This window comes from Athene noctua, chromosome Z (assembly GCF_965140245.1).
Source record: "Athene noctua chromosome Z, bAthNoc1.hap1.1, whole genome shotgun sequence".
In the NCBI taxonomy this organism is placed as follows: Eukaryota; Metazoa; Chordata; class Aves; order Strigiformes; family Strigidae; genus Athene; species Athene noctua.
This window is the reverse complement of record NC_134077.1, coordinates 76,384,695-76,409,954: the sequence shown is the minus strand read 5'-3', so window position 1 is coordinate 76,409,954 and position 25,260 is coordinate 76,384,695.

The window sequence follows — 25,260 nt, the reverse complement described above, 5'->3', positions numbered from 1 at the left end:
GATGCATACACCAAAAGTAAAGATCAGACAACAGCCATACCTGCAGGGAGTGACTCCCCAATGACCTCCAAGCCCACTGACACATTTCTAGAAGAATCTGAACATATAAACTACACATGTACCAAATCAAGGAGAATTAGAGAAGCACAGATGGTCCATGATGCTTAATTGCCCTAATGAGTCCAAGTGCTCATCAGGAAGAGCTGGAACCAGGACTTGTGAAACTTCCTTTTTTGTCTTTCTCACTCTCTTTTTCTCTCTTTCTCTCCTTTACTCTCCCATTCTCTGCCTCTGCATCAAGGCAAGGCTTGTGAGACACCTCTGCCACTTATTAGGGCATGTTATAAGATCTGCAGCTTGTCGGTGTATGTTGTGAGGTTTACTGCTTGGTGCAAGAGGTTGCAAAGATTCCTGACAAAATTTCATGCCAATATCTGTTGTGAACAAATAAAACCTGAGGTATGAATTGAAGAATCCTTAGTGTTGTTTCACCTTAATCCTGACCTGTGAATTAGTGAATCTGAGGAGTTGTCTTGAGAAACAGGGACATGATACTTATGACACTTACTCTGGAAAGATTTGAGAACTCTGAGCTGCCAATGTTAGCTGAAACCGATGTTGTTTTATTGCATCTATTAAAAATTACATTGGCCCATATGTCTGGAAGTTTCAAAGAAGTTTAAGGGACTTCAAGGGTTTTTATTAATTTGTTAAACTTAATTAGCAGGCTACCGCCAGACCCCAGTCATTTCTCATATATTTCTTATGAACTCTATCATGAATATGATTGGTATAATTACTTATTTCCTCTGGGAAAATAACTGCATAAACTATGTCTGTAGAAAAACAATGGGGGAGAGGAAGAGAGGAAGGAATTGTCTGTGAGGAAGGAAAAATAACAAAAGCTCAAGTAATATGTATGTTTACTAAGACTGAATTAAATATTTATGATGGAATCAGCACACTTTAAAAAAAAAAAAAGGTTACCTGAGTTGGATGGCATAGCTTTCAGGGCACCAGCCATGTTTGATCTGCCTTCAGGCAATTTTAATAGTAATTTAAAAGTACTCAGTACTCATCATTTTATGGCAGACACTCATTTGAAGACATTACATAAAATGATATGAAGCTCTTATATCCTCATCTCAAAATACATTAGTGATTTTTGCTTAAGCATTTATAGTGGCAGACTTCTCCAATTTGTAAAATACAGAGCTGAGATGAAAACAACTTATCCAAAGCCCTTTTTCTGCTATTGGTTACTTTTCTATGTACTCTCTGGATACATAAATATATTCCTCCATTTAATAAATAGTTTTATCATCATTTTACTTCCTTTCAACCACCAGCTAAACTGCTATAATATGGAGTGGTATGTGAAAACTGTATATCAAAGCAATAGCTTAAAAAATAGTGGACAAACCGTTTCTAAAATATCTCTTCAAAATTTTTAATGAAATTAATTAACATATCACATTTTATTGACAGTTCTTACTATTTGCTCTAAGTCAACATAGTCCCAGGTACAAAAAGCAAACACATATATACCTAATGCTGAGAGCTGAGCCATAATAATCATCACTATGATATTGAAAGGAGTTTAGAAGAGTAAATCAGTCCCATTTCTTCTTTCATTTAGCGCATGCAAACATACTGCAGAACTTACAGGAACTCTTAACAACTACTTAATTTTCATTTTCTATAATGACTTTCTCTGATTGTGACTGTGCTTGCTCTGATTTCTTGACCTGTGGTAAGATTTACCAAGAAAGCAAAGCAATTCATGTTTACACATAGAAGCAACACACTGTTCATGTGTGAAATGTAGTTATTTTGTCCTGGTTTTGTAGGTGCTTTCATAGATAATGCAGTTGCAATATTTTAATCACAGCAGATTATCAAAGCTAGCTTTGAACCCAAATCCCAGGCAGACTACCATATTTCTTTCACATACGCTTTTCTCTTTCTGTTCCTTATTTCATTCTTTTTCTGTTTCTGTCTCATAAGACACTCAATTAAAGCAATCAAAATTACATTATATATAATAATCTTAGGAAGGGCAGTTATAGGAGTGAAAATGAAAAGGACCAGGGAAAAATGTTGGTTACCAGAGAGAAGCTGTAAAGACAGTAATTTTTGGTATCTATTTAACATCATCAAAGTAGGGGATTCTTTTTCCTTACTGAAAGCATTTCACACACACATACTTCTTCGTCTTTTTTTTTTTTTTTTTCTTTTTTTTTTTACTCCTGTAAATGCTTTTAAGACTTTTTTGGAAAAGCCATCATTTTCAAAGTACTCATAAGAGCATGTAATCCCTATATAATTTTTTAAAACTTGCTCTTTCTAAAATAATGACAATTTTCCAGATAACTAGTTTACACACTAGGGAAACACCTCAGACTTACTTTGAAAAAGGTAAAGTAGAGATGGATGGTTTATTCCATACTTAGGAGTATATTACCAGCAAAATGAGTAATACTCAGATTTATGTGCATTAGTGAGTAATCAATACTCTTACAAGAAAAAAGATAGAAAGCTTCCTAGTAACAGACTTCTGAATACTGTTGGGAGGAAAGTTCAACATTGTATTTCAAGGCTTTCCAAGCCTTCCCAGTATAAGCAGTATGTGGGAGAGCTAACTCTTCTGACAGTGCTAAAAAGAAGACAAAATTTTGAGGGAAATAAAAAGACAAATGAGTCCTGAGCTCACTGTATTAATCAAAAGGATTTCATTTTAATGAATATGTGACTGGAATCTATCAAATTTAACACTGACTTGTGTCATCTTTTCAAAATACATTAACAATTTGCTGGACTTCTTAGTATTTTGATATAAATCACGAAGTTGCTAACTGTAGAAAATTCTTGCTTTGTACATAGGTGTAAGGACAAGTAAGAGGGAAAAAGGAAAAAAAAAATGAAAACAAATATTTGCTTTCTTAATTCTTTCTACTACTTTCGAAAATTTGGTGAATTATTCACTTCCAGGCTATGGCTCACAGACACAAAAGCTATGACCAGTCCAGGTTAACCCATGAGTTATTTCTTTTGGCTTGACAACCCTGAAATGCTCATGTTTATGAAAGTTAAATAACAAAATACAAAGATTTGCAATAAAATTAAAATTAATACCAACAAAATAAGGGAAAAGTGATTGAAATTTCCAGCTGAAAACTCAGTCACAACTACATTATAATAAATGTTATTAAGTAAGTTTGGGGAAAAGGGCTATGGAACAGAATCAAAATCTCGCATCCAAATACGAGTTTGGCATCCATTCATTTTGTAGATTTTTAAGGCCAGACACTGAGTTCAACATAGTATATGCAAAACAACACATGTCCTATAATAGAAGAGGCATCATGGTTTTCTGGCAGCTGTATTTTATCTTTTTGTTGAGGTCTGTCATGACATTTGCAGATGTACATGTCTATCTAGTCATCATTTCTGGAAGCAGGAGTTGAACATACCATTAGCAAGCATACTGACTGTACCAAACTGGGAGGTGCTGCTGACTCTTTCAAAGGATGACAGGCTTTGCAGAGGGATCTAGATAGATTGAAGCATTGGGCAATCATCAATGGCCTGGAATTCAGTAAGTCCAAATGCTGATTTCTGCACCTGGGATAGAGTAGCGCCAGACACAAGTATAAATTGGGAGAGGAGTAGCTGGAGAGCAGCCCTGCAGAAAGGGACCTGGCGACACTGCTTGGCAGCCGGCTCAGTGTGAGGCAGCAGTGTGCCCTGGCAGCCAAGAGGGCAAACTGCATCCTGGGCTGCATCAAACACAGCACAACCACCCGGTCAGAAGAGGTGATTATCCCACTGCATTTAACGTTGGTGCAGCCTCACCTTGAGTGCTGGGTGCAGAAGGATTTGAAGGTGCTCGAATGTGTCTAGGCAGTAACAAATCTGATGAAAGGGCTAGAAGACATGTCCTGTGAAGATTGACTAAGGATTTTGGGCTTGTCTAGTTTGAAGAAAAGTAGGCTGAGGAGCAACCTCATTACTCTTTACAGCTTCCTGAGGAGGGGAAGTGGAGAGGGGGGTGCGGAGCTATTCTCCCTCAGATCCAGTAAAAGGACATGTGAAAATTGTTCAAAGTGGCATAGTTCAGACTGGGCATTAAAAAATATTTATTTGTTGCGGAAGAAGGTCAAACGCTGCAACAGGCTTCCTAGAGAGGTGGTTGGTGTCCCATGCCATTGGATGATTGTGGATAGGTACCTTCCAACTGAACTATTCACTTCTCCTCTTCTTCTCCTCCTCCTCTTCTTCCAGCTGAACTCTTCTCTTCTCTTCTCTTCTCTTCTCTTCTCTTCTCTTCTCTTCTCTTCTCTTCTCTTCTCTTCTCTTCTCTTCTCTTCTCTTCTCTTCTCTTCTCTTCTCTTCTCTTCTCTTCTCTTCTCTTCTCTTCTCTTCTCTTCTCTTCTCTTCTCTCTCTCTTTCCTTATCCTTTCTTCCACTGACATTGGTGTTTGCGTATGTGTTGTTTTTGCCACTCTTCCTCACAACTCCTAGGCTCCCCTTCTTAAATATCACAGAGGCGAAGCCACAGTCACTAATTGGTTCAGCCTTGGCCAAAGATGGGTCTGACTTGGAGCCAGGGAGCTTTCAAGAAGCTTCTCACAAAACCCTGCCACACACCCAAACCCAGCAAAAACTGGAAAACAAAGTGGTTGAAAGAGCTTTTATCAGTTTTCAAGAGTATGTGAAGAAAAAGTTCCTTTAATGAATACTTAGGAGTGATGTTTAAAATAACGAGATCAGATAAGAAAACAAGCATTTTTCCCCAGCAGTCAAAAAAAGCCACTTGAAACTTTTCTGCCTTTCAGAGAGCTTTTAGCTGTTATTTCTGTTGTTATTATTGTTATTAGCAAGTATTTTGGAGGAAATCTTTTAGCAAATGCATTTGTGCAATTATTGCCTTTTCTAAACAGAACCATGTGAAACAGAATGAATGTTTATATGTCACACTGAAAAATCTTCAAAACATCCTTACATGGGAATCAGAGCCAGTAATGCAAATATTGGGAAAGGAAAAAAAAAATATTTGAAAAAATATGATCTTTATCTTTCTCTCCTATATGTTTTATTAAAAATAAAATAAAAGAAGCAGAGAAAGATATTTGTTTTCACCCTTTATTATGATAAAAGGTCTTTCCCACAAAAGTTAAAATAATCAGTAGTTTGGCTTGTTGGTTTCAGGTTAGTTTTGGTTTCAGTTGTAACCATAGTGTCATAGAATCATAGAATATCTCAAGCTGGAAGAGGCACATAAGGATCAACAAGTCCAACTCTCTGCTCCTTGCAGAACTACCCAGAACTAAACCGTGTGACAAAGAGCATCGTCCAGAAGCCTCTTGAAGGCTGGATCACTTTCCTGAGGAGCCTGTTCCAGTGACCAACCACCCTCTCAGTGGAGGACCTTTTGCTGATGTCCATTCTGAACTTCCCCTGATGCAGATTCATTCCCTTCCCTTCTGTCCTACTGCTGGTCACCAGAGAGAGATCAGTACTTCAGAGAGAGATCTGCTGCCCACCTCGAGGAAGTTGTAGACCGTGATGAGGTCACCCCTCAGCTTTCTCTTCTCCAGGCTGAACAAACCAAGTGACCTCAACTGCTCTTCATAAATCTTTCCCTTGAGACCTTTTACTTTCTTGGTTGCCCTCCTCTGAACACACTCTATTAGTTTGATGTCCTTCTTATATTGAGGAACCCAAAACTGTATGGGACTCAAAGTGAGGCTGCCCCGGTACATTGTAGAGTGGGACAATCACCTCTCTTGACCAGCTAACCCAAACCCCCAGATGTCTTTCTGCAGGGCTGATCTTCAGCCCTTCATCCCCCAGTTTATATGTATATGAGGATTACTCTGTTCCAGTTAAAGAATCCAGCACTTGCTCTAGTTAAATGTCATCTATTTGGTGACTGCTCTGCTCTCTTGTCTACCCAGATCTCTCTTTAAGGCCTCTCTCTACCCTTGAGGGATTCCACAGCTCCTCCTAATTTAATATTGTTGGCAAACTTACTTAATGTGCATTTGATTCCTGCATCTAGATCATTTATAAAAACATTGAAGAACACTGGCCTTAAAATTGAGCCCTGGGGAGTCCCACTGGTGACTGGCTGCCAGACTGATGTAACCCCGCTTACTAAAACTCTTTGAGTCTGACCCATTCTGCAATTGTTCAGCTGTCATACCATGGGCTTGTCTAGCTGTGTGCTGGACACTGTCTAGAAGAGTGCTGTGCAAGACAGGGCCAAAGGCTTTGTTAAAATCCAAATCCATCACATTTACTGGCTTCCCTTGGTCAGCTAGATGGGTGACTTTATCATAAAATCAAATTAAGTTAGTTAAGCAGGACTTTCCCCCCATGAACCTGTGCTGGCTATGACCGATGATTGTATTATGTCTCAGATGATTTTGAATAACTCACAGAATAACCATCTACATAATTTTACCTGGCACCAAAGTGAGATTGACAGGCCTGTAGTTACCATGTTCTTCCTTCTTTTCCTTCTTGAAAACTGGGACAATTGTTGCCAGGTTCCAGTTGACCGGAACCTCTTCAGACTCCCAGGACCATTAGAAAATAATGGAGACAGGTCCTGTGATGACATTGGCTAGCTCTTTCAGCACTCTGGGATGAATATTGTCAGGCCCCGTAGACTTATGTGCATCCAGCTGGAGCAGAAATTCTTCAACAATTTCAGGGTCAGCTGGGAGTTTATCATATCCCCAGCCAGTCTTCCAGCAAAGGGCTCCAGAAGTCTCAGGGCCCATCATCAGTGTTGAAGACAGAGGCAAAGAAGGTATTAAACATCTCCATCTGTATCCCTATTTATGAGGTAACCAGCCTTGTCTGGTAATGGAGCAAAGTTATCTCTGATTCTCCTTTTGCTTCTAATACATTTTAAAAAGCCCTTTTAGTTGTCCTTCACAGTGTTGGCCAGCTTGAACTCTAGTACAACTTTGGCCACAAGAATTTTCTCCCTGTAATGGCAAACTATCTATGTAGTCCTCCCATGTTGCCTGTCCTTATTCTAATGTCTGTACACTTCCTTTTCTTCTTAAGTCCTAGAAGATCCCTGCTCATTCAACCCATCCTCTGCCCCACTTACTGACTTCTGACACTTTGCTATTGTCTGCTCCTGTGGTCTTAAGATATGGGTCTTAAAAAATTACCAGCATTGGCAGACTCCAGTACTTTCAAAAGCAGATTCCCCAGGGGTTGTTACTGTTCCTTCAGCAGCCCAAAGTCTGCTCTCCCCCTTTAGAGGGTTGAAGATTTGCTAGTGGTTTTTCTCTATCAACAACAATTTGAAACTCAACTACTTCATGGTCACTGTGACAAAGACAGCCACCAAACACTACTTTGCCTGTGAAGCCCAGTCTGTTTGCAAACAACAAACCTAGGACACCTTTCCTAGTCAACTCCCTTAGTACCTGCACCAAGAATTTACCTTCAACATGCTTCAGAAATTTTCTGGACCTGTTTCTGTCTGCTGTGTAATATTCCCAATTGATGTATGGGAAGATAAAGTGACATAAGGACAAGGGCAACTGATCTAGAGTTATCCCTTAATTATTTGTAGAATAAAATATAAGTGTCATTATTCTGGCTGTGTGGTTGACAGTACACTCCCACAACATCTGCTTTGTTTGCTTTCCCCCTCATCCTTACCCAGCGGCTCTCAACCATGTCATTGTCAGCTGTAAGTACCATATTGTCCAACTCCTCCCTTAGATAGAGCTCCATCCTTCTGCCTCTTCTGCCCTGCCTATACCTCCTGAAGATCCTATAATCATCTATCATGGCACACCAGTCACAGGACTCATTCCACCAGGTTTTGGTTATGCCAATGATGTTGTAGTTCTGGGATTGAGTCAAAGCTTCTAGCTCCTCTTGCTTATTTTTCACGTTATGCACATTAGTATAAAGACACTTCATATATGCTCCAGTGTACTCAGCACTTAATGGAGCAGACTGAAGAACCTCCCTAGCACACCATCCTTCAAACAGTGGTATGCTTCCATCAAGCTTATCTGTAGTGAGTCTGGTTTTATCCCTTTCCTCTTCAAATCTAGTTTAAAGCTCTTCCAGTGAGCCCTGCTACTCCTGTTGCAAGCTCCTTTTTTTCCATTGGGACAGGTGTATTCCCTCCATTCCCAGCAGGCCTGGTGTCATGTAGATTAACCGATGATCAAAACCCCCCAAATTCTGCTGGTGACAGCACTCTTGGAGCCAGATGTTGGTCTGCTGGGTCTTCCTGTTTCATCTCTTATCAGTCCTTGCATCTGCAAGGACAGAGGAGAACACTACTCATGCTCCTTAACCCTTAATCAGTTGTCCCAAGGATCTGAAGTCTCTCTTGATTGCCCTTGGAATTCCTATTGCAAGTTCATCGCTGCCTACATGAAAAATCAATAATGGATAATAATCTAAGGACCATACCAGGGTAGAAAGTCTTCTCATCACATCTTTAACCCAGGCTACAGTAAGGCAGCAAACTTCTAAAGAAGTAGGTCAGGCCTTGCCATTTGGCAACTTGTAAATTCAAACAGCAGATGAAGAAATCTTAACACAAGCAACTGTAACAGTCTGTTTCTTAACATATATCTTCCTGGATGTTTCTCACTCACCAGGACTATCAGCAAGGTGTGAAGGCTGTTATCTTGAGGGATGCCACTGTTTCTTCCCACATGCTATCAGGCAATGTGGGACTCCACTGAAGATGCTTTTCTTCATGTACCTCCTCCATCTTTTTCTTTGTTCAGTTTCTTTTTTTTTTTTTTTTTTAAAAAAAAAACCAAGGTTAATCTTTTTAGATATAAGCACAAGAGAAAACTCTTAAGATTTGAGTAAAAATTTGTGCACAAATATCACATGCATCCACATATGCATGTTGGGAATTATACTCCATTTGTTTAGAGGTCACACGTAAACAAAAGTGATTTATGGACATTAGTTAATTTCATCTCTGGAAGATAACATGATGCTATCAACATATTTGATTGTTTCCACGGAGATGAATGGTTTCTAGGAAAACAGTCCTGGTCAGGAGTTGAATAAAAATTGCATGAGATCTTGAGATAGGTATTAAACTTACACAGGTCACAAGCACACTTCCCATTTTCTGTATTATCAGGCATAATAGTAAAGTCCCTATGACTCTTCCTTAATATCTATTTGAAAACTAAAACTCTAACATACTCAGAAACTCTCATTGCTTTAATTGCTTTAGTTCTGAAGGTTCTATACAACTTTGCTTTGGATTACTTTAGTGGCTGTTTATCTGGGACTGGAAAATTCCCTTCCCTTCCCTTCCCTTCCCTTCCCTTCCCTTCCCTTCCCTTCCCTTCCCTTCCCTTCCCTTCCCTTCCCTTCCCTTCCCTTCCCTTCCCTTCCCTTCCCTTCCCTTCCCTTCCCTTCCCTTCCCTTCCCTTCCCTTCCCTTCCCTTCCCTTCCCTTCCCTTCCCTTCCCTTCGCCTTCCCTCACAATGGGACTTGAAGATGTCTTGCACAATCCAGAGCTATTCAGTTTGGCTTTTTTTTTTTTTTTTTTAATTGAAGTGGACTGGGAAAAATGTAGTGGAGGGATTAAAAGTGTAAAACTTCGTTGTACATGCTATTAATTGCAAGCTTTATTTTTTATTGCCATCAGTCTCCACTTAGGAATCATTTAAAATAGATATTTTCCTTTATTTTTATGATAACCTCAGCAAACTGTTCACATTCCAAAATTTATTGCTAAAAATGTTAAATAAACTTCAATAACTGGAGGGTTATAATCAACAGGGGAGAAATGATGCACTGATAATAATGTTAAATGGTTCTAATGTGACTGTTTTATTCCATAATGCCTCATTCATCCCATTTTGGTAATACAGTAAGCAAGCTGCTCTAATAGACAGGAAAAATAAAATGTCATCAATTCAGGAGTGAGCAGCTGCTGGTAGACTTCATACAACTGAAAAAGAGAAAGTTTTGAGATTGTAGGTTCTGTTTACATCTGATGGGTTCAGCTCAGAGAGTCCTACTACCTCCAAGAAAAGCAGAGTTTAGTTTCCTGGTGGGAGTTGAGAGCTGTTCCCCATCTGGCCTCATGACACTGTAGGTGCACACCAAGTCCTGTCCCATCATGGGGACCTGGCTTCTACCTGTTGAGATGGGCTGAGTGAGTCTTTCAGCAAGGCTGAGTCAAATTCTGAATTTAGGGGATGGTGACCAGATACAGAAGTTCCATACTGACAGACAGCAAGTAATGAGTTTTATTTTTACTTTGATACACTTGTTGTGATAGGCTGAAAACTGACCTGTACTTCAGATTTTATCTGGTTTGCTTCATATTACAGTGGCTGTTTGTACCTGTGACAAGGTCATGAGTGAGACAGTCTGAGCAAAGGCAACACTTTTTATTACAAATATTAATACAGCTAGAAAAACAGACAGAAGAAGGACACACACCCCCCCCCCCCCCAACAATACACCCCAGAAAACTTAGATGATAAATACTATCTGAGAACAATTCAAATTTTAACTTCTATTTTGCCTTGAGTATTTTTTGTATGTAAACAAAGGTTCTATATTCCCAAGGCTGGGCTATGGTTTTTAATTCGCAATTAATTTCCTAATAGAAAATGTTAGAAACACTATGATTACATCTCAGATAAAAATGGATGCTGCACAGCATTGCCTACAAAATATCATCTAACAGAGAATTTTTCAGATACAACATGCATATTGGATGTAGACTTTTGTCTTTGAAACACTGGCTACAGCCAGAATAGAATGCACCTGGATATTGCATGCATAGCTGTGAAGGACTCTAGGAGCCAGACATGCCTTTCCAAGAAAATAATGCCTCAGGAAGAATATAGCTCATAAAAAAAATGCACCTGAATAGAGTGGGAGGTATGACATCTTACTCGGTCAGGCAGCCTTATAATGTTTTTCTAGGATTTCCTAAGAATAAGTCTGCCTTAAAACCAGCCTGACACTGCTCAAGTTTGTGAATGTTGGGTGAAGCCTGTCCCATGGGGGAAGATCTTTATCACCTCTGCCTGGGTTGAAGTGCCAAGGTTAATAAGGTCTGAGCTGGAAAATAAAGAAACATTAGACAAACTTTGTTAAGTAACTGTTTTCCACTGTCAGTAAGGCATTTTGGAGGGGAGAGCAGGAGAGAACAGACACGGTGACAGTCAGTAGTGGCCTATCAGAGTGACTACCTTGTAGAACAAAAATCTGACAAATCTTGGAATTTAAATCTCTATCCACCGCACTTTGAAAAACACACACTGGCAGATGGTAAATCACTGCATGGTGTCTTCTGCATCCAGTTTCCTCATGACAGCTCTGCTTATCAAAATCTCTGAGAAACGGTGACAAGTGTCTTTGTCTAGAAGCAGTAAAATGGACTATGCTCTGCAACCATAGATTGTGCTGGTGGAGCCACATGGATTACTCCTGATTTAGACCAAAATAACCAATAGTAGGATTGGCCTGATGTGTTTGAAGGGCCAGTGACAGAATAATAACTTGTAAATTGAAGAAAAAGTTGTCTTGGGTCAAACAGTGATTTTCACAGCTGATGAGGCAGACAGAATGGAACTTTCTGGACAGAACAACACAAATATGAAAATATATGCTGAGTACAGAGACCTGCAAAATATTGTCTTTTAAAATCTTTGAGCTTGGATTATCATATATGAAATAATAGTGAAGAAACAAATACTGTAGAGGAGCAATCTGTAAACTATAAAATATTACTGCCTTTGGATTAAATATAAAACCCTTTAGAAGTAGGCAGTGTCTTCTCTTCATTGGCAAAAATATTAGACCATGTTTTGATCCTATTTGTCTATCCACAAGCATCAAATAAGTTAGTGCCATTCTTATTTATCCTTATCAATCTGATGTTGGAAATATCACTCTGTTTTGTAACAATTTTTCACTTGAAAGAACAGGGAAGGAATTTTTGGTTTAGAACTGTTTTTCACCCTTTTTGCTAGGCAAAGAAAAACCTAAACCAAAAGGGTTTTTACATATCACAATATGTAATAGATGTGATTTAGAGAGGAACAATGGTGCTCAGTTGTGGGGTTTTTTTTCCTGAGCAGAATGAAAAAAAAAACACTAAATGATTTTTTTTTTTTTTTGGATGTTGTTGACAGTGGATAGAGGGATTAATTATAGTTTTTCACTTTAAAGTAGCTGTGTTAGTATCATGCATGCTAAGTAAGTTTACAGTTGTGTGATATCATAATTGGAATTTAGTAAGCTTTGAACTATTCACACTTGAATTGAGATCTGTGAGCCTCGAGCAAAGCTTTTGACAGCTCAAATGCTAGAATGGAAACTGTGATAGAATTAGAATATTTAAAGTCTGCTAGGTCCTCTTTCTCTCTTCTGACACTATACATTATTTCCAACAGCATCCGTCAAGGCTGTGGTGTGGGTCACTCAACTGTCCTGTAAACTCTTTTCTTGTTGTTCACAGTCATAGCAAATTCTAGCATGCTAGCTAGAAATACTCAGAAGCCTAAAATCAACATGTTGCAGCCAACCAGTATACCACAGAGGATGCTTGGTCTTTGAAAAGCATGGTGTTCTCCGTGGGTTGCTGCTGATGAAGAGATGATAAACACAAAGGCTAATGAGGGCTGGGATTTTTTTCCTTTACTCCAGGCTGTCCCTTTGCAGCAAGTACTGTGCAGGGGAACAGACAAGCTGGAGTCACGCTTTTGAAGACGACCTGCATGGAGACAACAATGTTTGCCTCATCTAAGCTGTCTGCTCTTTCAAATCTCCTGTAGCTTTCAGTAAGTCAACAAAAGCATCTTTATTTTATTAAAAAAAAAAAAAAAGTATAAGGAAACCTAGAAATAATTAATACCCCACTGATGTGTATTTTGGGCAACCCTGTAGTGGAGAGAATCAGTGCTGCACCTGAAGTTTTGAACTTCTTTCCATTTGTATCTTTAAAGCAGGAGTGAAAGATAAAAACAGTTAAATATTTTTCTTTCAGAAACATACAACTTCATAAATCGAGAGATCAGGCAGATAACATCCAAACACAAGAAAGTGAGCAATGTAGATGAAGAGATAAACTTGTACAATTTAGTGGAACAGGGTGACCTTGGGAACTTTTAGGCCATATTATCTGAAAAAGAAGACAAAAATAGTTGAATTCTCAAGTGTTTTAGTGAAGAAAGAATTTCCCAAATGGTGATTTCAAAATGCTCCTGAAATTCAATCTCATTGTAAAATAGTGACATTCTAGAAAGTAAAATGTTTTTCTACTTTACTGAACTGACAGTTCTTCATTTTTGAAAATTAGTTTAGTATTCATCACAAAATTTTTTTTCTTGCTTCCCCTGATTTCTCCTGTTACTCATCCTTTTTTTTTTTTTTAACCATTCTCTACTGACCATTTATAGACATGCTTTGTTAGATAATCTTTCAATTTCACCAAAAATGGTCTTATCTGCATTTGCACATACAGAAGAATATAGAAATTACTTTTTAATATTATCTCTTATGTTCCTGGCCAGGCTGGTTTACCCAAACATGCAATTCATATGTTGCTTTATGGACTTCAGTCAGAAAATGTCTGAATAGCAGCTAGAGACATGCAGTTTTTCAGACTGGAAATTACTACATAATTTAAAACTCAAACTTTTTTAAAGGTCATTCAAATGAAATATCAATATTGATATCAGATAAAATGTATCAATAAAGACTCATTAACCTAAAATTACTGTAGATTTAAATATTACCTTTTGACTTGTGGAAGTTCTTTTTAAATTTCAGCAACAAATATTGTTCAACAGGAAATCCAAGAACTCAGTTATTTTCTTGATAGAATATTTGACTTTGGATAAATCTAATGTTACTTCATAAGCATCCACTACATGGCAGATGCTTTTTCACCTCCCAAGCACTTAGCTGAAACCTTAACACATTTAGCTAGATTAGCAACAGTTTGAAAATATTTAGCCAACTCTGTTTTCCATTTGAGTATGAATGACTGAAAGGTGGTTTGCAGGGAAATTTAAGGGAGCCTTTATTTATGTGGTTAGTATTTTAAGAAGTTCACAAGCTGCCAGAAAACAGAAGTACTGCTGTATTTGAACAAGCTGAAAATATTTAATTTCAGTTGATACAGATAAATGGTTACTTGCTTTGCAACTTGTTTACTTATAGCAGTTGCTTTGCAAATTATTTACTTTCAGCAACTTATAATGTTTTTGAATATTGCTAATATTGCCTAATAATCCTGCTTGCCCAGACTGTTCTGTGGAATTTTACCAAGGACTGCAGTGTTCATCAAAACAGAGCAGTTTTCAGTGAAAACTTATTAATAACTACAAAATTCAGCAAAATAAGGGACATGTCCTTGGAAAGCAGATGTGTTCTAACAAGTTGAGTCTTTGTAGACTATAGATAGCTGTACAGAAACTATATGCTAGTGCTGTTAGATAAGATAGAGGGGTTAAACTGGCTGGAACCACTCTTTTTGTTCAAGAGATTGGGTAAGAGAATCTGCACATGCTTTGGGGAAAAGTACAAGGTGAGAAAGACTACGAGCCTTCCTCCCAAAGACTCCTGAAGATGCCCCCCAGGAGGCAATGCCCAGGTGCAAAGATGACATAAACAGTTGACATCAGCATTTCTAACTACCCCAGACTTACTCATGCATACGTGTGTTTGTGTTATGTAACCCAATGAATATGGATATCCACACTCTATGAGTTTTTGGTAAAATGTGCGGTGGGTGTGCAAGCTTTGTGGAGAGATCCCCTTGCACCCCAGCACTGAAATAAACATGCCTGCTTTATAACTCTCTCCCAGTTGTAGAGTTTGTTTCCGCGATTCACAATTCAGCTAATATTCAGCTGAATTCCCCTAATGTGATGCACTTCTTCCTGGAAGCAGGAACTCAGATAAGAATTTTCTTCAGGTGTCAGCAGCTCTCTAACTACAACATTTTACATGATGAACATAACTTTAATTTACTGGATTTGTAAAGCAAGTGGGATATTAACAATCATATCATTGGAAAAGCAGCCCCAGGAACTTCCACTAAAGAGTATCATGCAGTTATAACTCCTTCAGTGTAAAAGTCTGCCTTACATAAAAAGTAGTTTAACCGTTGCTGGATCTAAGAAAAAATTGTTTATCAATTCAATAAATCAAAAGAGCATTTTTTAGTTTCATCAATACGTATTTGATTTCAATAAAAGCTTTAAAAACTGTATTATCCTTCCAAATGAAAAAAAAAAAACACTGAAAATTTGTGTCCATTTTCACAATTTAAACTTTTATTCCCATTCCATGAAATAAGCCTAACCTGTCAGATTATACCACAGAACCATAATTCTGAATTTTCCCACCCCTAACTAAAATCCATGTCTCTAAAACACCAATATTTTTAATTGATATAACAGACATGTAACAACTCAGTTATATAAGATCTGAAGGAATCTGTGGTAACTGTCAGTTATCACTGTGTAGCGGTATTTAGATAATGACAACTTTTGAAACAGATTTCTCTAATAATCATATGTGAAATTAATTATTAACTGAACAACAGGTAGAGCACCATCTGAGTTTAATTATCTGTTATGCACATAACTACTTAAAATCCAGTGATAAATGTGATATTCTTTATCCCTGTTCAAAGGCAAAGCAAAGCAAAAACATGTTGCAGCTGAAGAAAAATAGGATGAAACATTTGCAAAATTATACATAGTAACATCTCGCTATATATTAAAATTTAACTCAATAATTTCTTTCCAAACGTAGTTTTGTTCTTTACAATATACACTGAAGAATTTTACTCAGTTAAATTTTAAATCAAACATTGCCAAATATCAGCAAAAGTAATGGTTTAAGATGCAGTCTTCCTGTTTCTACTTCATAGAGAAGAAAATTTATTTCTTAATATTTATTGTTGTAAACAAGAAAACCATTAGTTCACAGGAAAAAAAAAAAATCTGCAATATCAACTTTCTTAGCCTGTTTGGTCTCATAAATAGAAGTCCCCTTCCCTTAAATTCTCACACAGCATCAGGTGTGCCATCTAGGTCCTTGTAATTACAAATTCAAGCACAACGACGAGACAGGTCATTTCAGATGTTGTTCAGAATACAGATTGTTTCCTACTAGCTGTAACAGTCCTTCAAATGATATTTCAGCATGTGTCCATGCTACACAAGGATATGCAATATTTATTTTTATTGTCAAGCTGTACCAGTGTGATAACATGAGACATGTCATTCTAATTTTTTCAGGAATTTTGAGGTCAGGTGCTCTAAAGAAATACGTCTTAATAATGTAAAGGCATAATTTGACCCAAAGAAGACCAAGAACACTCAAGACATGTAAATGTGAACTTTTTTCTGGTGTAATGCCTTGAGAAAAATCTTTATCATCATAGTTAGTAGTAGCCTATCTGGTAGTTTAATTTGCTAGTAAGAAACAAAACGAGACACATAATTTTTAGCATTTCATATTCATTACTTATAAAGAACATTTGTCTTCCATATCGTATAGCGTTGTTTCTGATCCCTAGCTGGGTAAAAATCTTTGAAATTAATCAATGAAATCAGAATAAAAATGAAACTATAAGACTATAAAAAATAACAATTACAGATGAAAATAACAGTTTTGGTGAGCCCACATTCTATTCTTGATTTCATTAATTTCATAGATCTACTTTCATACAAATATGTAGTTCACAGTATGTCAATGTCTGTGTCACATACAGATCTTTAAAACAGGAATTTAATAGAATTCAAATCATACATATAGATGTAGGTGTGCCATTTCTTATTTTGTGTCATACACAGTGACATCAAAAATTCATACACTAATGAAGATTTTTTTTCTCTTTTCAGTTTTTCTTTAGGAAGTCCATCTTATCTCCCATCTGATAAGAAACAAAAACAATTATGAAATGTTTTTTAAATTACTTTGGAATTTTTTTGAGCTTAAAAACCTGCTTGAAATGTGTATGTGCAAATAGAGCTCTTAGATTTAACAACAGTTTTGTAAACAGTCCTAGCTTCATTTGTCACATAAAAAAAAATCAAATACTAACAAAAGTTGTCTTTTTTTTTTCTTTACATGTCTGCATGTATTCTTTTCTGAGTCATTCAACACCTAGCTACCCTCTCTTGCCACACAATTTTAATAATTTCAAAATCTTATCTTTTATATTGCAAAGCTGCATGCTATATTCAGCCCACTCAGCTGCAGAACTTTGTGAACATTTATGAAAAATGATACTTTTTATTTACAATGAAGAAGTCTAAGGCATCAAATGAAGCAAGATTGTCAAGTTTCGTCTAGAAAACTTTAGCATTCTGATACAACAGAGTCTGAAATGAAGGAAAGGGTCAAGATGATTTTTTTGTTTGTTCATTTCCACTTCTGACACACTCCTGTTCTGCTACTGATTACACAGGGAAAAGACACCACGGTGTTTATGTTCAGCAGCTAGGAAAATGGTATCAAAGTCAAGCACAGTGAAATTAGATTTTAGATCCCATGTTGGTATCAAAGAGAAAATATTTCATATCAAGTCCCTGCAATGATTGGTAACAAGAAAGTTCTATTAGTTCTAAAGCATTTGGTGATTTTGAGAGTTAACAGGCTACTCCTTTTACTTCCTTATCGAGATGCTGTCCTGCTTTTCTGCCTCTCTTTTCTGTTTGTTGCTATTGTGACTTAATCCCTTCATAAATTTCCATTATGGAGTCTCAGCTTGAATTTATAAAACCTTGTATCTGCTTCTTAAACAAAATATTGTGCAGTCTCATGGCTTATTCAAACCGCTGACCTTTTCAGCTATGAAATTAATTTTTGACAAACATGCATTCCATTTTTAAAATTTTATTTCATCTCTACAATAAAAACTGCATGTAAGCAAATGGTGTTGGCTAAACTTTCCACACAAGTAATGTATTCTTTTTATTACTGGCAAGATCTCTCCTGCTTAGTGTTTTATTAAGTGTCTGGTATGAGACAAGGACTATCCTTACTTACACTTCCAATGATTAATATATCTTTGAGAAATTTCTGCAAAAGATGGATGAAGGTTCAGAAGACCTGCCGCAACTTCTGGAAGCTGCTGTGCATAAAGCAGCAGAGCATACCTGGGAGCATTGTAAACATGTGGCTTAAACAAAGCAGTCTGTATGTCCCGAGGATAAAAGTATCTGTGCCTATATCGATAGGCCCCAGTCTCACAGGGTGGTTTGTGCCTGTTAAGGAGTGCTCTACCTCTTTTATAATCATTGCTTACATGAAAGCATTCTCTTTTGTCTGCCGTTCTACCTCGCACTTAGTCTAAGTAGGGGGAAAAAAACCCACAAAAAATAAAATCTCTTTGTGTCTTCAGAAAGATACTACAAAAAGGCCTAAACAACTCAAACAACTCAATCTTCTCCATATGGGTGGACAATAACATGCTCAAAACCAATGTCAGCAGAGATATAATTTATCTCATGCTAGCTGAATTTAAAAATTCATCTACAACCTCAAAGTGACTGGGAAGACATTTCTTTCCTTTATGACTCTGAATAACCACTGGTTGGAAAATCTGTCTGGAGGTCCACTTAGGGAAAATACGCAAATCTTGAATGCCTGTCCTTTCATCTGCACAATATTCAATGTCAAAGTAAAGGTGTCATTCTTGAGAACTGTCTTTGCTGTGATGCTCACATTGTCATAATAAAAATCCAGTTTTTAGAAAAGCCTTTCATGAAAATATTTGTTTTTGACAGATAGAAAAATAGAAATTACTTTGCTTTCCTTTTTTTTTTTTTTTTTAAAAAAGGTTTATAAAGTATCTATTTGAAATAATTTCCAAAAGGAAGTTCATTGCCAGGTATATTTTAATTATTTTTCACTTTTGAAAAGGAGGACTATATCTTACATTGCTGTGGCAATGAACTCAGTATTCGGATCCTGTAGGCACAGAACTTCCTATAGTAAATGACAACAATTATCATACCCCCACATAGTTAAAGGTGATTACTTGCACTTTATTTAATAATAAAACTGCAACATCTTCAGTAGAGAAACTATCTCTGATTATGAGTTTGCATAGCTCTGAAGAAAACAAGCCCTTGACCTTCCTGAGCAGAGTCATACTGTAATACAAATGCTCAATTATTAATGTTATTGTGGGCAATGACATTCTGGAAGGATGCTCCAAATTGACTCATAATTGACTGATACTTAATTTCTGATGCGAATATCTGGAGCAAATTTGAGTCCCTTGCTAAAAGGTTTTTTAAAAATCCAGTCACAAAAAAAAAAAAAAAAAAAAAAAAAAAGGCAGGCTATATCTGCACTAATAAATTAAGCCATGCTAGGAAATGATCCAAGTATCATAATTGCATGTATTTTTCAGCTGGTAGTATGCTCTCTGGCAGGTACTCTGCCTGGGTCAACCATCACTCTCTCAGACAAACCCTTGGCACCATTATGGAGTTTGAGACCACTTCCCAGTTAAGCAGGAGCCTCTTTTGGAAGCTAGGAAGATTTAACGGTTCAGATTCCAGCCTTTCTGCACCAGCTGGGCTCGATGCCAGCAAACTCCCTAGCACCGTTTTACTTGGTATCACAGATGTTGCCATAGGGCCCAGATATCACAGTACCATTGCTTACAATTTTATCAACAACAAAGTCATCTGTCACAGCTCTGGAATGTGCTCATCATTTTGTTTAACTGATTTATATTTCAGTTTAAACTGTTCAGTGTCTTTAACTGCTTCTGTTCTCATACATGGCCAGATTGCAAACAGCAGGGAAAAAACCCTATCATCCATAAGCAAGTATTTCATTTCTTGGCTGCAAATTTCACACAGGAGAGAGGTCTCTAGTTCATATGCTAGTAAATGCATTTACAGCTGAGACACCATCACAAATGGACTGCCAGTTATAAGAATATGTTTGCACATGACTGAACTGGCCCAACCCACTTGCATTCAAATTATCTAAAATGAATGGTCCAATGTCTGCTGTCCTTCAGTCTGCACTTGTCATTCTGTGCATAGAGTTTCAGACCACCATAAATTTATGCCATCTGTTTTACCATTAAACTGTTTTTTGGGGGGGATTTTCTCTCTTATCACAGATATTTTTTCAGAAAAAGCTAGGAACTGTTTCCTGATTACTGAAAAAAAAAACCCCAAAACCCAACCAATAATGATGGATGAATCTCCAAAGCTGTATGTTCTGGCTCACAGGATCCCTCTCCTCTCTGTCAAAATAATAATAATTTGGAAGTGGCTGGTTAGAAGTTAGGAATATCTATTTGGTGCTTCCGAGAAGTGTCTTAGTGAACAGAGAAGGGATTTCAGGCAACAAGATTTTCCCTTGTCATACCAGGGCAGGAAGAGTAGGCATCCCCAAGAGCTTTTGAAAGAAGACAAAGTAAAAACCCCAAGGTCTATTTTGCAATTACAGTGTTGAATGAGTTTTATGGGGATTTCTCTCTTTATGCCAGACCATTTCCACATCAACAAAGAAAATTTTTTCTCTCTGTGTGTCTCAGACACAGAAACTGGAATTTCTGTCCCACACTATGACAGGTTTTTTTAATACTTAAATTGGAAACTCCTCCAGGCAAAGCTGAGTCTCAACACAGCACACACAGCTCCCAGTACAGCTGACTGACCCACACTAGCAGTACACACTGTAAATAACTCAGATATTATGTGATCTGACACTGAGGTTAAAGCTCGTGTATTAGTGATTTAAACTGAGTAACTCATGCCTGACAAAGGGAAAACGTTGATTTAAGAACAAAATTTCAATCATAATTAAACTATTAGCTGACTTTTTGTGTTTATTCTTAACTTCTTTTTGACCAAGGTTTTAAGACTTATTTTTCTAATGATGTTTAAGTATAACTTTTCACCAGATGCTCAATTAGTACAATAATGTTAACTGTGGCCTTTAGCCATTTCTGCAATGTAGACAGCAAGAGTAAGTGGAAATAACCCCTTTCTCTTTGATAAATTAAGAAATGAATGGGAAATGAAATCTGTTGTCAGTCACCAGATGGTGCAGTTATCAACACTCCTACAAATGTATTTTTGGTTTAATCTTAGGAAGAATGTACTTTGTTGAATATATATTTTTTCATCACAGAAGATACTGCATTTTATGAGCAATTACTCTAATTTGAATAATTTCCTTGATTACCTTGAAATTCGATTCAATAAATTCAGTTAGATTTTTAAATTCTAATTCAGAACTTTCAGCCCTTACAAAAATAGGTCTATATCTATAAACAAAAGAAGTGTTGTTGCAGTGCAAAAGTACGTGCTAAAACCCAGTCTTTACAGGGCAAGTCCAAAAAATTTTTCTGCATCCATTGAACCTGATCACAAGTAATTGTTCCATAATACACACTTGTAAAGCAAAGGATAATTTGTCTTATTGTAATGGTCTTGTACACAGATGGTGTAAAAAAGTGTATCCTGAAGTAGACTTTTACATGAAATACAGTGTTTTCTCATTAGTAAGGAAATATGTACATAGGTGTGCATTCATATTCAAATATACTTTGAACACAGATTTGTAGCCACAGAAGAGAAATTACAACTCTTACTGAAATAAACATAAGTAATTTATAAATATGCAAGGTCAGAACTCCAACAACATTAATTAAAATTACTTATCTCCTAGTTTGAAAGGAACACATAGTATGGGATATCTGATTTAATTAATCAAGGGCCCATAACTCTGAGAGGTTATAATTCTCTCATCAAAGTAAAAGGCAGAACCACAAGTGTGACTGAAGTATCTTTGTACTGCCATGAAAAAAACCCACGAAACAACCTTTATTCTTCTGGTGCTGAAACCCTGCAAGGTTTCGTTTTCCCCTTTCTCTCTGAAGGCCAGCTGTCAAAGACTGCTCAAACAAATGCATTTCTATGGCTTAGAAAATTTCCAAATTTGTGGCTACACAAGTCTGGAGGAAGAGAAACAAAGGAGATGCTGTGATGATTTTAGGTCACTTGATCTTGCCATGCTGTATTTGGTCTAATTTAACTTCACAATGCTTCACAGTGCTGAAGAGTGCAAAGCAGTTAACAGTGGGCAGGAACTAATTTAAAGTCAATAAATACATTAACCTATTGTAACAGTGGAAAGATTATAAATAGGTAAGAATGAAAAAAACAGATTATTATTTGTCTTGAACTCAATCAACAAAAAAATTGCTGTACAGTTTCTCTCAGAAACATTAATCAGTGATACAGTCAAAACTTTAAGTAGAAATGCACCTGTTGTACAGCTTGGTGTATAAATTTTTAACTGCACACCCCATCCCCCAACAATGAACAAAAATAAATATTTTATTTGAGAATCAATGCATGGTATAGATATCCATATTGTGTCTGTGACTCTGCCTGAAATTGTAGCATGCAATCATTAGTTGTTTTGGACTGAAATGTTTGAGCTTAAATTAAAAATAGCTATATCCAGAAGGGTAAAAGGGAACTAAAGAGAACAATTAAATGTACTAGAAATAGGACAAAGACAGTTATACTCATTTGATTTTTTTTTTCTTTCTCCTTGCTATATAGATAGTATCCTAAATAGCTGCTTAATTACATGTATGCATGAACTTCTGATTATACTACATTTGTCTGAAAGGAAAACTCATACAAAGAAAATTTCCACCTTATGAGAGTTCATAAATGCTAATAAAAAACAAATGTTAAATTACACATTTGAAAGTAGCATGATTTCCCAGTATTAATACTACTCTTTCTTTGGTAATCCTGCAGTATCCTGAGAATATCCATTTCTACTTGTCCTGGTTCAGCTAGGATAGGGTTAAGTTTCCCCAGCAGAGAGGGGGAAGGGATCTCCAGCCGGGTTATTCATACCATGCTGATGTCAGGTCCAGGGGCGGAGCCTTTTTACATTCGCTTTTGGTTTTGGGGTTGCGCACACACGCGCGACAGGCTTGTTCTGTGACCATTTGTGGTATTTCTCTGTATGTCTTTCGTCTTGTTCACTGTTATTGCTGTTTATTGTTGTCATCATTGCCACTGTTGTTGTTCAGATTTTTTATCACACTGTTGTATTCAATTTCTTCTCATTTTAACCCGGGGTTTGTGCCTCACTGCCAGCCCGACCGACTGAGGGTGGGGGAGGGGCAACAGCAACGTGCTCTCCGGTCCCGGCAGGGCTTAAACCAGCACAACAAAGTGGCTATGCTTTGAAAAATCTGATACTTGTTTTTAATTTAAACATGATGAGATTATGTCTTTTCTTCAGTATTTCTTTTGCACCCATGCTTTTTTTTTTTTTTTAACTTCAGCTTAAAGAACTGGGTGAGTTTGGTGAATTAGATGATTATCTAAGACAGGACAATGGGCTAAACCAGGTTGCTTTTCCTTACCTCTGCTACAAGCTAAGGACACACACATGAACTGGTACCACAGACCAGCTAATGCTCAATGATTCTTGAGGCAATGACAACTTGATCAAGTGAGCCTGCACTCTGAAGGGGTTTTTTTAAACAGATATTCCCTACTTTGTTATACAGTGGAAGTACTGGGAAAATTTTTGTTTAGCAGTGTAGTCAGTTTCAGGTTTCAAGTGTTACAAGGCCCTTCACTTCCATTCTTTCAGATTTATTATTTTTACTGAAAGATTTTAATGCTTATTGCTGTAGTGGCAGTAGAGCAACAATAATCTGATGTAAAATTTTAGTGTCGTGTGTAACTGTGCCATGCCATAGCACAGTCTAGCAAGCAGTAACTCCTTGGTTTCCTCAAGCCAAGTTTTCTGAGCACTACACCTCCTGTTTAAGTGGGAGTGTCTCATGGTACCTGGGTAAACAAGAATGTATCGTGTTACTAACTTTGCCTCTAAAACAGTCAAAATGAACTATCTGGAAGTAGAGATTAATTAACTCTTGTCTTAGATCAACCAAAATTCTCAGATTGGAGAACCTCCCAGAGTGTGAAGTGAATGTGTGAGGATGGAGAGCAAGCAAGCCCACCGTGTGCTGCAATAAGAAGGAAGAGCAGGAGACATTTAAAAATCTGTCTGCTGTAAAGAAAGAACTCAAACTGAAGTCTCAGAGTTATGAAAAGGAAACTTTCCTTCTGTCCACATATGGGAGGATTCAGGGAGCTATAGGGAGTTGCTCAGCTGTGAAGGCAGAAAGGGCAATCCTTTTTCTCTCCTTTTTTCCTCTGTGCAGTGAGACTGAAATGAAAGTTTTGTTCTCAGGATTTATTTATTTTGACTCATCCAGAAGACTTAAACTCTGTATTATTATTTCATTCATCCAAATATATTACTATGTTGTTCTAATGAAATATAGTCTAGAGACTAAAAACCATTTTTATGTTTTGGTGTTCTTGCTTCAAAATGGAGTAGCTCCATATCAAGCCTAGGAACTTGCCACAAAAATCTTTTACAACCATTTCTTGGTAAAAGATGCCTGTTCTCTCCAATAGGTAACAGTGGTATTAGCAATTATTACTTAACTGGTTAACATGAGCCAAAGAAATTAGACTGTCGTTAATTGTGGATGCCATGGTTCAACATATTTATAAAAAGATTCCTGTAATTGTGTAATAACTCTACTTGTAAGAGGCCAACAAAGTCTGGGCATAAGGATTTCTTTGTGTTTATAAATTACAAACAGGAGATTGGCAACCAAGAATCAGACATTATTGGAAAACAACAGAAATTACTGCATTACTGTAACAGTTACCTTGTATTTGAAGGAAACATGTAAGAGAGCATTAACAACTATGAAAGGCAAATAACGATAGCCTTTGAAAATCTTATTCTCCAGAATGGCAGGAGGTTAACCAGCTGTAGCTGAGATATTCCTCAATCAGTATTTTACAGAGTATTCCTGTAAGCCAGGAGATGTTTGCATGGAGAAGTAAAGATACTTCTGAATCCTCTCCTTCATGCTTGATCTGGGAAAAAAGGCTCGAGATACAGTGCACAAGAATATAAGCTACCAAAAAAGATCTTTGCTTTTCAGAGCTTTCTAATTTGAAACCCAAGTATTATCACAATGATTAATGTGGGATGAATATATTCTCACATTTACTCTGTTTGTGCTTAGTTAGTAACACTAATGGAAGATACATGTTTCAGCACAGGAGATGTCAAAAGAAGAAGTATTGGCAGTAATAATAAACTGCAGATAGTTTAAGTGCCATGAGAAGTTTTTGGAATATGCTAGAA